This window comes from Bison bison, unplaced genomic scaffold, assembly GCF_000754665.1.
Source record: "Bison bison bison isolate TAMUID 2011002044 unplaced genomic scaffold, Bison_UMD1.0 scf7180017859821, whole genome shotgun sequence".
Lineage (NCBI taxonomy): Eukaryota > Metazoa > Chordata > Mammalia > Artiodactyla > Bovidae > Bison > Bison bison.
This window is the reverse complement of record NW_011490393.1, coordinates 31147-35742: the sequence shown is the minus strand read 5'-3', so window position 1 is coordinate 35742 and position 4596 is coordinate 31147.

Below are 4596 nucleotides of genomic sequence, written 5' to 3'. Positions count from 1 at the left end.
CATTCTTGCCATTCAACCCAGAACCAGAGGGCTTCTCCTGGAGATGTTCTGTCCTTCAACCTATGCCTACTTCAGGGTCTGGGGCTGTGCTGAGTTCAGGGGGATTCCCATTGCCAGGCTGGTAGGACTTCAAGCACTGGCCGTCCCCAATCTGTCTGCAATTTCACTTGCTACACTCCTGTAATAGCTTCTCAAAGCATCTCTCCCTGGTGGCTCAGAGGTTAAAGCATCTGCCTGCAATGTGGGAGACCTGGGTTCGATTCCTGGGTCAGGAAGATCCCCTGGAGAAGGAAATGGCAACCCACTCCAGTATTCTTGCCTGGAGAATCCCATGGACGGAAGAGCCTGGTGAGCTACAGTCCACGGGGTTGCAAAGAGTCGGACACGACTGAGCGACTTCACTTCACTTCACTTCAAGCATCTCTCCAGGCTTTACAGCCGCAGTCAGCAGGAGAGACTAGGTAGAAGACTGTGCCTTTCTTACCTAATTCAGAACCATAAAATCAAGCCAGAACTTCACATCCAGATGGTTCTACAGGACAGTTCTACCAAACATTCAAGGAACAAACAATTTCACTCTTAATCAAGTTAATCCAGGATACAGAGAAAGAGGCTGCACTCCCAACTCATTTTTTGCAGTTAAGTTTCATATTAAAATCTGACAAGGAAAGAGGAAAGAAAATTACAGGCTAATCTTAACTCATCAACATAAATGCAAAATCCTCTATTAGCAAACAATTCATAGAGATATAAAAAAGATAATACACAATGGCCCAAGTAGGTTTCCGAAAAAAGCATGGTTAGTTTATAATCAGGAAACCAATCACTAAAATTTACTGAGTCAAGAGATTGAAGTTTAAAACATGCTTACCTTAATACATTTATACAAATAATGGAGAAATTCATCAATGATTTTTCATACTAATGGTGAATCCTTAAAAGCATTCACATTAAGATTAGTAATAAGACAAGGATGTCCAGCTATGGTATAGGAAGTTTCCCTAAAAACACAAGAAGGCGAAAGTGGACAAGAGTTGGAAAAGAAGAAACGAAGCGATCCTGTCCATGGATGAATGATGCCTCTGGTGGGGGTGGGGGCAGCTCAGAGCTGGCGCTCACAGGGTACCCCCGGGAGGTGCAGAGCTGTGCACCACGGGGACGTGGGGAGATGACGTGTCCTCCCGGTGGCCGGCAGCGAGGACAGTGACAAGCTGCGCGCACCTCTGGCAGAGGAGAGGCAGAGGCGGCACTGGCAGGAAGAGCTCTCTTGCTTGGTTTTCTGAAAACAGACGGACAGTGCTTGTTGCCCAGTCCTCGTACACAAATATGCTTACACACACATGTACACATTGCACACAGAACAATGCCAAAGCAAACAGGACCACGTCAACAAAACTAGTTTTTCATGCCTTTTTCCTTCTGTCTCCGCGCTTCATGCCTACTTTACATTCTGCTGTTGGGAAGGGCGAGGCCCCGAGGGCACTGAGCCTGCTGAGTGTTCCCCGCGCTCCAGTCCTGTCCCTTCACCCAGGGGCTTCCCAGGGCCGTGTCTGCAGTGGGCGGCTGCCAGGGAGGTGCTAGCATCCCTGTTCAGGAAACAGCAGGCTCGCCTTGGCTTCCTCTAAATGCAGTGACTTCTCTTTTTTTTTTTTCCCCCCTGTTTAGGAAGCATAAGCTAGGGTTCTGCTTCTGTAGAGCTGCCCTCTGCCGGTGAAGGCACCCTCGGGAGGGTCTTGGGGAAGGGAGGGGAGGGGGACCCACCACAAAAGAAGGATAAGCTCTAGCACCGCTCTCGCTGTGGGTCACAGCATCCTGTGTCTTGCCCAGAGTCTCACGACTTCTGCCGAAATAGGATGTGACAGGCTGGCTTGTCAGCCCTAGGAGCTGCCCCTTCTTTAGTAAAAAAAAAAAATAGTAAAAGTGTTAGTCACTCAGTTGTGTCTGACTCTCTGTAATCCCATGGACTGTAGCCCCTCAGGATTCTCTGTCTGTGGAATTTTCCAGGGAAGAATACTTGAGTGGGGTGCCATTCCTTTACGCCAGGGGATCTTCCTGACCCAGGGATTGAACCTGGGTCTCCTGCATTGTAGGCAGATTCTTTACTGTCTGAGCCACCAGGGAAGCTCATTCTTCTTCATCTTTTTTTATTTTGATGTATTTCTTTTTCACTGAAGGATAATTGCTTTACAATATTGTGTTGGTTCCTACATCAACAAGAAGCCCATTCTTAATGATTGCATAATCCTGCTTCACCTGATTCCAACTCACAGTGAGCAGGTTTCTAGGCCATGAGTAACACCATGTATTTTTCCTCTCAGTTTGTGCCATTATGTCAGTGTGATACAGTGAAACTTGCTTCATCAAATAATACTTAGAATTTTCTTCATTAAAAAAAAAGTAACTTGGTGATTTTTAAACAATTTTCTTCAGATAAGTCCTCAAGAATGAACTTAAGACTCTGATGCTGGGAGGGATTGGGGGCAGGAGGAGAAGGGGATGACAGAGGATGAGATGGCTGGATGGCATGACCGACTCAATGGACATGAGTTTGAGTGAACTCTGGGAGATGGTGATGGACAGGGAGGCCTGGTGTGCTGTGATTCATGGGGTCACAGAGAGTCGGACACGACTGAGCGACTGAACTGAACTGAACGGAATGTTTTCTTCATAAATTCTCATTACTCCCAGAAAGGAGAAACAGCAAGGGTAGAGGAAACACGGCTCCGCACACGTATCTGTGGTGAAGAATCACCGTGGTGGAGAATGAGGTCCATGCAAGCACCAGACAGCATCATGGGACCTGAACCCAGGGGTCTCTGGAACAGCCTTTGAAGATGTGGAAAGGCTCGACTTGACTGGAAGATATCAGTCACCCTAATTCATGGAAGTTTCTGACCATATGGGTTATTGATCATGAAGCCTTTATGTGCAACATGAAATGGAGCTGTCCCAGTGCTATCAGGAGAGTTGGACCATAAAGAAGGCTGAGCGCCGAAGAATTGATGCTTTTGAACTGTGGTGTTGGAGAAGACTTGAGAGTCCCTTGGATCCAACCAGTCCATCCTAAAGGAAATCACTCCTGAATATTCATTGGAAGGACTGATGCTGACGCTGAAACTCCAATACTTTGGCCACCTGATGTGAAGAGCTGACTCATTAGAAAAGACCCTGATTCTGGAAAAGATTGAAGGCAGGAAAAGGAGGTGACAGAGGATGAGATGGTTGGATGGCATCACTGACTCAATGGACATGGGTTTGAGTAAACTCCGGGAGTTGGTGAAGGACGGGATCTGGCATCCTGCAGTCCATAGAGTCACAAAGAGTTGGACGCGACTGAGCAACTGAACTGAACTGAGGAGGTAGAAGGCACATAGGAGGTTAAATAGGAGTTTAACATGAGGAATGTATCAGAGGAGCAATGAAAGAGCGCATGGAAGCCCTCAGCAACTCTCCAGGCACCCCCGGGCCGAGGGACACAGCCCGCCAGAGCACAGCTGGCGGGGGGTTCAGGCCCAGTGGAGAAGGTGCGCCTCAGGCTGGCGTGGCTCTGGAGCTGCTGGGCGAGCAAGAGGCCACCCTGGGGAGCAGCCCCGAAACCCCAAGTGAGCAGGGCCGAGGCCTCCACGCACGGGCTGCATAGACCCTCCCTCCCAGCCGCAGGTGGCTGGGTGCGACCGAGGGTCTGGTTCCCCTGCGGAGGGGGCCGTGCTGGTGGCATGTTCAGCTCCCTGCTGGGTAGGATCCAGTGGGCGTCCTGACACTGTGCCGTGGACCCCTGGCCTCCCTGGAGACTGCCCCAGAGCCAGTGGCCCCCTCTGTGGGCTGAGTGCCTGGCTGGTTACTGCCCAGGTTATTGGTTATTGTCCTCAGAGGACTGCCAGCCCCGGGGCCACAGTGCCCGTCACTTTCCTTTCTCTGAGGCGGCCTCGGGAGCAAAACTCATGTGACGGCAAGGACCTCAGACGTACAAATGTGCAGCCCACAGCACGGACATCACACAGGACTGTCAGCTGGAACCCCCCCCCCCGCCTCCCCCGCCACGTTCACTCAGAGAAATGAGCATCCCAAAGCCCCTTCAAGACAGGCTGAATGCCCCTAAGCTCAAAGCAGACGCCCTAATGCGGCCTCGCCAAGCAGACCGAGCGGGGTCAGGCCCAGTGCACAGGATGTCCTGGAGTGACACCTGTGGTTTTTCTGCCTTCTGCCTGCGGCTGAGACCAGCTACGGTCCAGGTCCCATGGAGCAAGAAGGCAGTTTCCCATGGTGGCCATCACACTTCAGAATTCCACTCTCAGAGCCTCCAGCCACCCCCTTTCTGAGCAGACACGCTTCCTCCTGGAGACGGTCTTCTCTTCGGCCTTTGCTCCACGTAGACGTCCTGCATCCTGCAGGGAGCAGCATGAGGTGGCTGCGCTTGGTTCCAGATGCCCTGGGGGCACCATGCTGGCATGTGTCATCCTGCTGCAGCCTCAGCCTGGGGGTGCCTGGTGCACTGCGTCAGAGAACGCACCCAGAAGGGCTGCCCTGGGCTCCGTCCCGAGGATTCAGGGGGTCAGTGCTCTGCGGGCATCGCTGGAAGGTGCTGTCCTTTATTAG